The sequence below is a fragment of the Myotis daubentonii genome, chromosome 3, assembly GCF_963259705.1.
Source record: "Myotis daubentonii chromosome 3, mMyoDau2.1, whole genome shotgun sequence".
NCBI lineage: Eukaryota > Metazoa > Chordata > Mammalia > Chiroptera > Vespertilionidae > Myotis > Myotis daubentonii.
The window spans coordinates 188,651,435-188,665,287 of NC_081842.1; positions in this window are offsets into that span (position 1 = coordinate 188,651,435).

Sequence of the window (13,853 nt, forward strand, 5' to 3'; positions counted from 1 at the left end):
CCAAGTACCCTTTGCTCTTTACCTAAGAAACAACCTGTGGTGTCCCCAGATGTGCTATTTAGTGCTCCAGGTACTTTTCCTTCTGCCTTAAACTCCTGCCCCTCTTACCCGCCCCATCATCTAGCAAATCTAGCAAACTCCTATTTATCCTTCAAATCCCAGTTTGAGCATCACCTCCTCGTGGATTCGCTCCCTGCCCACGCCCACTCTAGGCAGGACTGGGAGCCTTTGCGGTCCCCGGAGCTCTGCTCAGCCACCCCTGTGTGCTCCTCTGTGCTCTCTCGCACCAGATGATGAGGTCTGCGTGGTGGGGGTTGAGCACAGTGCTTGGCACATGGCTGGTAATTAGCGAATGTTTGCTGAGCCAGGAAATAAAGGTGGCATTGAAGCTGGGTTGTTAGGATGAGAAGGGTTTTGCCAACTAGAGAGAAATCGGATAAAGGACCCTTAGGTCCTCCAGTGTGCAGGCACTGAGCTGGCAGCTCTCTTGGTTTTGTCCTGAGTGCACTCTAGGGGGAGGCAGCAGCTAGAACAAAAGCTTGGAGTGGGACTCTCCTCCCCGGCCCTCTTCGCCTCAGGATCTGCAGAGTCAGAACAGGGAAGTGCCACTGGCTGGGAAGCAGAGCTTGACGGATCTTTTCCCAGGAGCTCATGCTCTACAAACACCAGGCCATTTAGTTCTCCCGCTACCACTGTGTGGCAGGCACTGCTATTGTTCCCATTTCGCAGATAGGAAAACTGAGGCTCGGAGGAGAAAGAATGTGTACCAAATGACAGCTTGTCCAAGGTGGAGCCGGGAATGCAATCCATGTCCGTGAGACTCCCCAGCCCAAGCTCCAAGTGGTTCTCAGAGGCGTCAGCAGACCCGTGGCCTAAGGCGAAACCGAGGGAAATAAGGACAACAGGATGACTCTCATAAAGCTAAATTTATTCCATTTAAAGGACTGTCTTTTCGTCTGAGATTATGTCCTTTCTTTTATGAAATGATGGGGCTGGGAATTTTTTTTTAAATGTCCTTACTTGGCAAAATAAAAAGTTGACAACCTTACGCAGTTCCCAAAGTGTTTCTGAGAATTTTACCGGTGCGTGAAATCCCTGGGTTTGGGCGCCTTCCTGCCTCCTCCCTCCAGAGCGCTGGGGCCAGAGTGGGAGGAGTCTGGCTGGGAATGGAAGGATTAAAGGCATGGAGCCTCAGTCTCCACTGGATACTCCTGAGCCTTGGGGCCTGCTGCCCCGGAGGGCACTGAGGACCAGCCTAGGCAGGACTCTTGTCAAGGGGGTAGGGTGAGCCAGAATCAGTGCTCACCCCTCAGTTCAAGGAGCACTGGACGGGGAGTCAGAAGGCTGGGGTTTGGTTGGTGCCTCTGCTTCCTAAAAGCTATGTGTCCCCAGGCAGGTGACTGAACCTCTCTGCGGCTTCAGCTTCTGTCTATGTAGAATGATGATTATCATCTCTGCCTGCCCACCCCACCAGGCTGCCTCCTGCATCAAGTGCTTCCTTAACTGCAAGGTGCTGTGAAGAACAGAGGGCTGGCTTATTGTGCTTTTGCTGTTCGTATCTTCCTCTTCTCTTGGGCCCTGGCCTGCACTAGTTTGAGCCCCGAGGAAGGGACTTTGTGGGTGTGGGTGGGGCACAAGGCCCTGTAAGAGCACATCGGGCAGACTGGCGATCCTTTCCTCGGGAGTCCCAGACAGGCTGGAGGCCCGGGTCCCTCCCAGGCCACACAGTGCTCCTGCCAGGAGCCAGGCTCTGTTCTGACAGAGCTCTCGCGCAGGGGTGAGATTCGTGGTCCAGGCTATTCCAGGTGTTGTGCCAGGTGTTCTCCACATGCCACTGCGTTTGCTTCTTCAAGAGCCCTAGGAGGTAGGCACTGTCATTACTGCATTGTACAGAAGGGGACACCGAAGCCTAAAGGTTCAGCCTGTGTGCTGCCGCACAGCCGGGAGGTGGTGAATACGCCGGGTGTGCAGGGAGTCTGTGGTGTGAGGGGCCTGAGTGTGCAAGGTGTTTGTGGTGTGAAAGCCTGAGTGTGCAAGAAGTCTGTGGTGTGAGAGGGCCTGAATGTGCAGGGAGTCTGTGGCGTGAGAGGGCCTGAGTGTGCAAGGAATCTGTGGTGTGAGAAGGCCTGAGTGTGCAAGGAATCTGTGGTGTGAGAAGGCCTGAGTGTGCAAGGAATCTGTGGTGTGAGAAGGCCTGAGTGTGCAAGGAATCTGTGGTGTGAGAAGGCCTGAGTGTGCAAAGGAGTCTGTGGTGCAAGATGGTGGGAGCGGATTTGCAGGGCTGCAGTAGGCGGGGTAGCTGAGGGCACCCATAGTATACGTGGGGGGTTGGGTGGGGTGGGAAAGCAAAAGACACCTTCTTGCTGGGTGGCTTCCAGTGTTACCTCCCCTTCCCCCTCCCCCTCTCTTGCTGTGACTCTCGATAATAACAAAGATAATGGCGAATGCTTATTAAGCCCTTACAGTGTGCCAGACACTGCTCTGGGAGCGTGCCATGCCTTCCCTCACCTTTTCCTCTCATCAACCCAGTGAGGTGGGTACTAGCGTTATGCCCATTTGTCAGTTGAGGAGACCGAGGCAAAGAGAGGTTGAGTAACTCGTCTGGGTTTAGATAGTGCGGCCAGGTTCCGACTCCAGAAGTCCAGCTCTAGGGGCTATGGTTTACCTGCCATCCTGCACCACACTGCACCTAACTTGCCCTGATGGGCCTGCCTCCTGGGCGGCTGATATGAGGACCAGTTGAGGCTTAAAGTTCAAGGTCCTGTCCCCCACCCCAGTTTTACTCATTTTTTCCTTCTTTTAAAAAAAAAATCTTTTTATTGATTTCAGAGAGGAAGGGAGAGGGAGAGAGAGATAGAAACATCAGTGATGAAAGAGAATCATTGATTGGCTGCTTCCTGCACTGGAGATCCAGCCCCCAAGCAGCAGCAACTCGGGCATGTGCCCTGACCAGGAATTGAACCGTGACCTCCTGGTTCGTAGGTCAACACTCAACCACTAAGCCACGCCAGCCAGGCCATTTCTTTTCCTTCTTGCGCTCTCTCATTTGTGAAGCCTTCACTGACAGTCACTCCAGTCCATGTTCTATTCCAGATGCTGGGGACAGAGCAGTGAATCAGACGCTCCCCTGCTCCCTGGTGGAGATGGACCGGGAGGTTGGCAGTGTCAGGGCACCATGGAGTCCTGTAGGGGCCCAGCACAGAGGAGCCAGCTCCAGCCCCCAAATGGGCATGGCTGGCAAGGTTTCCCTGAGAAGGTGGTTTAAATTGAAACCTGAAAAATAAGAAGGAGTAGGAGTTGACCCTGCAAAAAGGAGCAGGGAACAGCATTCCAGAAAGAGGGACCAGCATGGGCAAGCCCAGAGTGAAGCTGAATGTGGCATTTGCAAAGATTTTCAAGAAGTCGGGAGATTGGGAGCCTAGAGGGGCAAGAGGTGTGCCGAGAAGAGGCTGGGACATGAGCAAGGCCAGGCTGAGAAGGCCAGGCTAAGGAGCAGTGACTTCCTGGAAGATCCCGAGTTCAGGAAAAGGAACTGACGGTGGGAGTGCCGTGGGCATTTTAGTGTTTTAGAAACAGCTCTCTGGGTCTGGCAAGGAGGTAGGGGAGGGGACTCTGGCAGGGAGCTCTGGGAATGCCATCTACTTGGCCTCTTCTTCCCTCTGCCTTCCCCTCCTGGCCCAGCCCTCTGAGCGGCTCCTCTGGAGCTGCCCACTAACCCTGCCAGGCCTGGCTGGACCTGGCCTGGAACCCTAGGACTTTGCCTATAGGGAAAGTGCAGCTGCTTATGCAAAGCCTGGCCTGGGGAAGGTGTGTGTGGCTGAGCTGAGGGGGCCTTGGAGGCAGAGGGGGTGGGTACAGGCACAGAAGCTGCCTGCCAAGGGACTCTAGGGGATCTAGGCCTGGGGTCTATGGGGATCGCCAGAATAGTGGCCTTAGAGCTGCCCCATGAGGACACCCAGGGATTTGGCTCAGCTAATGGTGGGGTGCCCTGGGCAGCAGCCAGGTGGCTCAGTCTACTTCAGTTCCCCTCTCCCTCCCTTTCTCACAGCTCAACAGGGTATAGAAATCACTGGTCTCACCCAGCCCCCTCATTCTACTGATGGAGAAACTGAGGCCCAGAACAGGGCATGGACTTAGGTCCGGTGACAGAGCCCAGACTAGAACCCAGGCTCAGCCCAAGAATCTCAGTTGTACCCACAGCAGTAAACAGCAGTGAAAACGCTGCCATGGAGCCGGCCGCTCTGGTCCCCTCTGGGTGGCTTTAGGCAGTCTCTTCACAACTCTGAGCATGAGCCTCTGGATCCAAAATGCTGCCTCCTCCTGGGAAGGATGTCCCCTCTCCCACCTGAGGGTTCGCAGAGCACTTTCAGGCATGCCTGTCCCAGGATGGGGCGTAATTGTTTGCTCAGTGAATCTCACTGAATTCTCATAACTACCCTAGAGGAAGATAGTATGACACTGTTTTACATTGAGGATCAGAAAAGAGAAATGACTTGCCCAAGGTCATTCAGCTGAAAAATGACTGATATGGGGCTGGAGCCCAGGTGTCTATTCACCTAAGACCCTTGACCAACACAGCCCCAAGTATAAGCCTCTGCTCTCAGTGAAAATCAGCTGATGTCCCAAGCAAGACCCATCAGCTGGCTGGACAGAGGATGTTTGTGTGTGTGCATGGGTGTGAGCGACCTGGCCTGCAGCTGGAACTCAGCTCACATCAGCCCCTGTGCCTCAGCGCTCCCAAGGCTGCAGCTGCTGCCCCAGGGGAAGGGGATCTTTCCACTTTCCCTCCTGCTTTGAGGGTTTTTTCTCTTCGCTTGGCTGGCTGGGAGAGGAGCTGGCTGTGGTGTGACCAGGGATGGGGTCTGGCCATCTAATACCTTGCACATGACAGGCATGGGGTGGGCACCAGGCTGGGAGAGGGATTTGCACTCTCCTAATCCGGGGGCTGCAGCCCTCCTCTGTCTTGGCCAGGGCCGTGGGAGAGGTTTGTCCCTGCCCCCATGCCCAGCAGCCCCAACTCAGATCCCTGGCACACACCCAGCTCCTCTACTTGGGGCCTTCTCCTGCCCTGCTCACGCTCCTCACCCTCCCACGATGTGAGCAGAATTGGGACTTATGGGGGCAACACTGGGCCATTTGGATCTGATGAAATGCAATGCTGTGCAGCATTTGGGCTGAGAAACGAGGGCAATGCCAGGCAGGTTTAGAGCCCATTGCTGGAGCAGAGTTAGGGGGAAGACCTGGTCGGGGTGCAGAGCTGGAGTGTTTGGGGCTTATCCTGGGCCACCCCTTCTGGGAGAAATTTGGCTACAAGTCAGGGAGGCAAATGTGTGGGCCATGCCCCCCTTCGCTGGGCAGTAAACACACAGCCGTCTCCCAGGAGACAGCCCAAACATCCCGGCCCCCCACAGTTATTTATACCAGGACTCCCTCTCCTTCTGGGCCTGGTCTGGGCCTCTCAGTCCACTCCTCAGCTGGGCAACCTGAGTTGAGGACGCAGCCCTGTCAAGGCTGGAGGCCTCCACAGCAGGCCTGCTCTGGACTGGGCGCTCACTACCTCCCCATGGCCTGTCCATTGGAGGCCCTGGGTCCTACAATCAGGAATGTGCTCATGGAGGCCAAGGCCTGGGCAGCAGGCAGGAGTCTGAGGCTTGAGCCCTGGTCATGCTGTCATCTGCTACATGACTGTGGTTCTTGGCACCCCTGTGTCAGTAGGAGGGAAAGGTCTAGACGAGTGCTTTGCAAACTGTTTTAAGCAGTAGACCTGGTTCTTTAAATGAAAAGTGACACAGGAGCACAGTGTATAAGACAGACCAAAACACCGACTGGTGTTGCTCAGTGGTGAGAGTCTCGGCCCATGCACCAAAGGGTCACAGATTTAATTTCTGGTCAAGGGCACATACCTGGTTTTTCAGGTTTGATCCCCGCCCTAGTCAGGGTGCGTGCAGGAGGCAACTGATCCATATGTCTTTCTCACATTGACGTATCTCTCTCTCCCTTCCACTTTCTCTAAAAATCAATGGAAAAAATATCCTTGGGTGAGGATTAACAAACAAAACAAAACAAACCAAAGCAGGGCTGTTTTGGGTGGAGTCGAGGGTGAGAGCCCAGGATTCTGCCCACTCAGCCTGTGTGGCCCTGTATACCACCAACCTGAAGCCTGTATATGACCCTTCTTATTCTAGAACACATTCCAGGTAACCCTGGAGTTCCCTGGCTAAATTCCCATGCCGGCTTCCAGGGCTTTCACAGGCCTCTTCCCTGCCTCATCACCCCAAAGGTCACTGTCGTGCGCAAGCACTCACAGGCTCAAGAGCAGCTGTTTGCAGCCAGCGGAGATAAAGCCTGGAAGAGCAGGCTGACAGCCACAGAGTGTACCAAGGCCCCTCCTGGTGAGGATGAGCCCAGTGTGGGAACAGAAGAGGGCACACCATGTGGCTGACCATCAGCTTCCAGCATGGGACTCCAGGGTATCCAAGGTTTTAAATTCAAACTTGGCCTTCCAGATCCTGCGAAGGTGTATGTGTCAGGAAGGATAGGACACATTTTATTTAACAGCTTGTTAGCTTGATTTAAACTTTTGAATATGTAGACTTATAGTATACTAGAGGCCTGGTGCATGAAATTTGTGCACTGGAGGTGGGAGAGTGTCCCTCAGCCTAGCCTGCACACTCTCCAATCTGGGACATCCCTCGCATAATCCGAAACTGCTGGCTCCCAACCGCTCGCCTGCCTGCCTGTCTGATTGCCCCTAACCCAGCCATGGGCAAACTACGGCCCCCGGGCCGGATTTGGCCCGCTTGAAATGAATAAAACTAAAAAAAAAAAAAAAGACCATTCCCTTTTATGTAATGATGTTTACTTTGAATTTATATTAGTTCACACAAACACTCCATCCATGCTTTTGTTCCGGCCCTCCGGTCCAGTTTAAGAACCCATTGTGGCCCTCGAGTCAAAAAGTTTGCCCACCCCTGCCCTAACCTCTTCTGCCTGCCAGCCTCGTCACCCCCTAACCATTCCCCTGCCAGCCTGATCGACGCCTAACTGCTCCCCTGCAGGCCTGGTCCCCCCCCAACTGCCCTTTCCTGCCTGACTGGTCGCCCACAACTGCCCTCCCCTGCCCACCTGGTCGCCCCCAACTGCCCTCCTCTGCTGGCCTGGTTGCCCACAACTGCCCTCCCCTGCCGGCCATCTTGGGGTGGCCATCTTGTGACCACATGGGGGCAGCCATCTTGTGTGAGGGTGTGATGGTCAATTTGCATACTACCTCTTTATTATATAGGATGGGTCTCCATTTGTATTCTTTCCCAGCTCTGCCAGTGTTTGAGGTGGGCTCACATCAGCCCTCCATTCACCCACCCACCTCTGTAGCAATCTTAAGCAAGACGCCCTTTCTCAGAACTCCTGGGGTTCACAGGACAGTGGGAAAAACCCAACTCACTAATGCTCAAGGCCCTTGCAACCTGGGTCTTTCTGTTCCCTCCCAGATACTGTCTGAATATCTATCAGGCCAGCCTGGGGGATGGGCGGGGTTCAGAGTTGGCCTTGCCCTTGGTGGATGGATCCTAATGAGATGGTGGTGGGTGGCAGACAGAATTAGAAACAGCCTCAGCATAAGGAGGGCCTGGGGTGCCCAGAGAGGGCCAGGAATCTCAACCAGACTGAGAGCACACTTCTCTCCAAAGCAGGTCAGAGATTGGGGCAGGGGCCAGGCAGGAGGGGGGCTGCCCAAAGAGAGGAGAGAACATGAGAGTCACCAGGTGGAAATGCACAAGGTATGGAGGGGTGGAGTGTGGCTGAGGCTAAGTGTGGGTATATCTCATGCTGAGCTGAGGATCTTGGGTAAACAGCAAGGAGCCACTTGAGGATTGTAACGAGGAGAGGGGCACTCTGACTGCAAAGTAAATGGACTGGGGGTGCGGATGAGGGTGGCTCTGGAATCTGGTGGTCAGTGAAGAGGTGGCTGGAGGAAGGGGGAATGGAGTAAGTCCATGGCTGGAAAGGAGTGGGAAGTAAGGGTCTAGGACAGTGATGGTGAACCTATGACACGCGTGTCAGAGGTGACACGCGAACTCATTTTTTTGGTTGATTTTTCTTTGTTAAATGGCATTTAAATATATAAAATAAATATCAAAAATATAAGTGTTTTACTATGGTTGCAAATATCAAAAAATGTCTATATGTGACACGGTACCAGAGTTAAGTTAGGGTTTTTCAAAATGCTGACACGACGAGCTCAAAAGGTTCGCCATCACTGGTCTAGGAAGAAAGAGGTGATCTCAACTCTGCCTTCTAGAACACCTTCTACCTCTTCCTCCCTTACTCTGTCTTGGTTCTTGTCTCCTGTCATCATTCCATTGCCTGGGTCGCCAGGCTGGGGAAAGGGGCACCCCACCCCAACAAAGCAGTCCATATCACATAGATGGTGGAGTCAGAGACCATAGCTGTATAAAAGAGAATCTGCTCATTCACTTATTCATTCATTCACTCAACAAATATTTATTGAGAACCTACAGTGCACCAAGCCCTATTCCAGGTGTGGGAGAGATAGTGGTGAACAAGAGAGATGAAGTGGCTGCATTCAAGGAACTTACATTCTGGGGGACCCAGGCCGGGCAGTATCCGCCCTCTGGCTTTCTGGTCCATGCCCCCGGATGCCTGAGGGTGGAGACTCCCTCTGTTACTCGTGCATTTGTTCCAGCTGCCCTGGCATTAGCGCTCATCTCTCAGGGCACTAAGGACAGGGGTCCAAGGCCCAGGGTCTCAACCCCAGGGACCACCTGTCTCCATAAGAAGTGGCCTGGGCTCAGGCCCTAGTTCTTTTCACTCACATGTGACTTGGAGCCCCTTACTTACCTTCCTGGCCTCAGTTTCTCTGCCAAGCTGGGCTTTGGGGAGCCCTAAGGAAGTGAGGGAGGGAGAGGCAGGCAGCTCCACTATTGCTCTGGTGGACAGCTCCTCTGATTGTGCGTGGAGATGCCAGGGACACGGCAGCAGCATCATTATCAGCATAAGATAATAATAGCAGCTGCCTATTGTGTCCACTGTGGGTCAGCCGCATGCTTCTGCTCATTTAATTTGTTCCTCACAAGCAGCTCATTGTGGCCAGCTACCTTCCCTCCCCGCTTTCCAGACGAGGAAATTGAGTCTCAGTGAGGTAAAATGACTGGCTTGGGGTGCGATGGCTGGCTCGGTAAGGTGAAATGACACGCGAACCTACCCGACTCTGGGAGCCCTTAAGGACGGGGCTGTGAGGGTGCTGCCTGGCACCGGCCCCTCCTGGGCATTCAGCCCCCAGAGTGGTAATCCAGCCTCAGTGCCTCCCGGACCGCCTTTGGGGGCTGGCACCGCCCTGAGCCTGGGCACTGGGTGCTGCGACACCGGCCAGGGCAGAACCAGGGGCCGGATAGAGCCAGGACCCGACTTAGAGCCTTGGCGCCCCTGAGCCCGGGGGCACTCCGTCCTGCACCCGGCGTGGGTGGGTGGGTGGGTGGATGGGTGGGTGGACGAGCCCTGGGCAGAAGGGCGTTGCGCCCCCTTCCCCGCCCCCGTCCTCGGGGACGCGGCGGCACCTTCACACTTTCCGCTTGGCCCGCTGCTCGCCTTTCAGGCCGCCGCGTTTTCAATTGTTAATTTGGAAACGGAAAAAGAAGCCGGCGGGCTGGGGAGGCCGCGGAGAGGTAATCGGAGCCGCAGCGCCGCCCGCCCCTCCAGCGTGCGGTGCCCGGTGTCGCCGAATCCCCGCCCTTCCCAGGCCCGGAGCCCCGCCCACCACGGTGCCCCGCCCCCGGCGTGCCCCGCCCCTTCCAGGTTGCCCCTCCCCGCGCCGGAACCTGGGGTTAGCCTGGCGGACCCGGGGGCGCGGACCCGGGCGCAGACCGCGGCGGCTCTGCGGGAGGAAAGGGGCCCCTGCGGGGAAGGAGGCCGCGGGCCCCGCGGGGGGAGGAGTCCCCAGAAGCCCTCCCCTCCAGGATACCCTCCCTTTCCCGAGGAGCCCCGCCTGGTGTCAGCCTCCTCTGCGTCCCCAAGTGAACCCAAGCTTTCCCCAGCCCCTCCGCGCGGGAGTTCTTCCGGGCCAGGCGCCTGCCTGCAGACTGCCGCACCAGGCATCATCGGCACCCTGGACAGACAGAGAAACTGAGTCTCACGGAGGGACAGTTCACAGCCTAGGCTGAGTTCTTGAGCCAGGCAGGGGTCAGGGTTAGAGCTGAATTCAAGCCAGTTCTTTTGGCTCTGAAACATGTAGGGGTCTGTCTTTCTCAGAAGAGGTGGGGGCATCAGGACCGGAGGTGCAATCGGCCCGCTTCCCCTGACCCCCAGCACCCTTTCTGTGGTTAATGAGCTATTGGAAGTTCTGCTTTGGTCTACCCCGACTCCTCCTCGCTATCATTTATATATTCAATTATAGGGGAGTTTTGGAGGTAGAAGGGCTCTCTAGACTTTGCGGGCACACAAGGAGCACCATGCAAATGAAACGTAAAAGACCCTCCGCTGGAGACTCTAGAAGTCCCCCAGACTAGCAGCTTCAGGAGCTGCCCAGGGCATCTTCCCATTTGGGAAGCTGAAGTCACCAGTCCCAGGGGGATCCTCGAAAAATAGGGCCCTCCTTTCTCATCCCTTCCTTAGGCTGAATAATAAACTGTAGTTTCCCAGCTCCTCAGCTGAGTGGTGACAGTCAGGCTAGAGAGCCCATTGATGCAGAGTCCTGGCTCTGCCCACATCCTGTGCCTCCCCTTCTGCTGTCGCCAACTCTGACACCTCTTCCAGAGCCACCGAACAGGCTGCTGCCTTTTAGAGGACTCTGAATCAGCGGGAGCCTCAGGCTGGGCAGCCTCTCCCCTTACAGGCCAAAGAAATGGAGAGGGTCTGCGGATGTGCTTCCAGCTTCCAGCCTCAGACCCTCTTAACCACCCTTCCACCTTGGCTGTGAAACAGGCCCAGAGAAGTTGCTCTCCTGGCCCAAGGTCACACAGCAAGCCTTTCCCAGCTGAAAGAGTACATTGGAGTCAGTCTTGCTGGATTCAGTCTGGCTGGTCCTGGACTTGGGGTTCCAATGAGAAGCAAGGCTCTCAGGGCAAGTCTAACCAACCGCCCCAGGTGTGGCCTATGAATTTGCATGCTGCTTTGCTTATTAGTAGCAAAGGCATTGAAATGCCCATTTCCCATCATGCCCCCTAAACCTCCCACTGGGGGGGATCCTCAGTGGCTGAGTCTGCAGGACTCCCAGGCTGAGCTGTCTTAGAGCCTGCACTCTCCTGGGGGCCCAGCCCTTCCTGCAGATCCTGTTCCACCTTGTCAGCTCCCAGTGTGTCCTCTCTGCTCCTGGAGTGCTGAGAACCAAGGTGGGGACTAAGCTCTTTCCCTGTTTTGGACTCTTCCCTCCCTCCTCCCTCCCCCGCTTTGCACAGGTTCTGCTGATTCAGAGCATAGAAGGCTCCTTAGAGGTGACCCTGACCCCTGCCAGGCTCAAGTAGCTGGAGGCCTGGTCAATCCTCGAACCCAGTGCCACCCTGTCACATGCAGCAGGGAGGGCAGCAAGAGGAGGGAATTTTTGAGGTGGGGGTGAGGGGCAGGTGCCTGGGTCCTTCTAGGGAAAGAGGAAAAAAATCAAGAGAAATGACCATAGGAATTGGGAAATCTGGGCCCAGGCCCAGCTCTGTCTCTGATCTACTGTATGGTCACCGGTAGGTCATGTCCCTCTTTGGGACTCAGTGTCCCATCTATATAGTAAACAAGGTGGTTGATTGGCTCTAAGGGATCTTTCAGTGCCAAAGTATAGTCAGTATTTGATCACCTCTTGCCACCTCCACTTCCCCCTTGTATAAGTCACCATCATCTCTTACTTGATTTATACTATTAGCTTCCTGACAAATATCACTGCCCCTCCCCCAACCCCTCCCCGCTCCACTCAACAGCCTGTGTGATCTTTTGCAAACATAAGGAGATCATGTTTCCCCCTGCACAGAACTCCCCATGTCACTTGGAGTAAAAGCCCAAATCCTCACAACAGCCGGTAGATGATCTGCTTCACACCTCCGCTGCCGCTCTGCCCTCACAGCCTTCCATTCGCCCCTTGCTTACTCGCTCCAGAGCACTGTGGTTCTGGAACACACCAGGCACCCTCTGGCTCAGGTCTCTGATACTTGCCGATCCCTCTTCTCCCAGATACCCACATGGCTCACACCCTCATTTCCTTCAGATCTCTGCTCAAACGTCACCTTCTCAAACCTGTTTGCCCGGACCACTCTCTATACAGTGACCTCCCTTGACTCCCATTCCAATGTTCCTCATCCCTTCTTCCCACTTAATTGTTCTCCATCATCATCTGACATTTTTGTTGATGTAAGAAACGTCCAAACCTATAGAGAATTTTACTAGTTTATTTGATCCAAACTGATGACATGTGCCAGGGAGCAAGGTCTCAGCTAATTTTTTACATTAGAATCAAAGGAGAAGACGCAAGGAAAGTGCATGAAATCCATTGGTGGGAAATGAAGGAGGTGGGAGAAAGCAAATGGGGAAATCTCTTGTGCCTTTGAGGAAAAGAAAATTACCCTGACCTTTCAAAGGTATGTTATCCTAGATGCATAAGAACAACAGGCAAAGCTCACTTAAGGCAGTGTTCTCAACCTTCCTAAAGCCGTGACCCTTTAATACAGTTCCTCATGTTGTGGTGACCCCCAATTTCATTGTTACAAATTGAACATAATTAAAGCATAATGATTAATCACAAGAACAATATGTAATTATATATGTGTTTTCCGATGGTCTTAGGTGAGCCCTGTGAAAGGGTCGCGACCCACAGGTTGAGAACCGCTGACTTAAGGTAAAGATTGACCTTTGCTAAGGCAACTACAGGCCTGGGAAATGAACACCTGCTATGACCTGCCCCGTTAGGAATTTATCATCAGAAGATCCCGTGTGGCTACTTTTGGTCGCTGAGCTTGTTGGGCCTGTTAAGTGCCCCCACCCCCCTGAGCTTGTGAGGTTTATTGCACATTTTTGTTCACATTTTCACCCTTTATTTGTGGATTAGCTCTCTTCCCCCATGGGATGTTAAGTTTCACGAAGGCAGGGACAGTGTCTGTCTTTGTGCCTAGCCCATGGCGAGCTCTCAGTCAGTCAGTCATTCAATACTTACAGAATGAATGAATGAGTAAGTGAGTGAGTGAATGCTCTGTGGCTCTGGGCTGTGTGGTTCCTGGAGTTGCTGCCCACCCGGGTTCCCTCATAATCCCACCTGCCACAGGGAAGGCTGAGATGTGGAGTCTGAAGTGGCCAGCAGGGCGATGCCCACTGGGGAGGTGGGTGGTGCCCAGCACCATTCTGAGTTGGGCACAGGGCATTCAAGGTGAAAAGGACAGGACCTCAATCAGCTCTCGGTCTGCAGGAGGAGGCAGGTACTCAGAGCTTTTCCTGCACTGAGGTAAATGCCATGATGGAGGTGAGCATGGAGATGGGGATGGGAGATTAGGGAGCCTGGTGTGGGGGCGCCCACCCACCTAACTCAGCCAGGCTGGAGGAGGGGGAGCGTGAGCAAAGGTGGGGAAAGGGAACAGAGCTATGACAACAGAGTCCCAAGTGCCAGGTTGGGCCCCGAGTGGTAGAGGGTGAGATGGCATGCTGAGGAACTTGAACCTGAGCCTGCAATTCAGTGGATTTCACCCTTAAAAAAAAAAAAGGCAGCTAAACTCTTAGTCCAAATGAAATCTTATGCCCAGCTCAGCACGTAAAACTGAGTCACCCAAATCCATCTGAAGCTGGTCAGGTGGAACTGGGGGGCGGTTTCCATTGGCCATCATCGTGTTTAAGTTTCTAAAACCCAGGCTGCCCGTATTCCGCCCCTTAGTTCA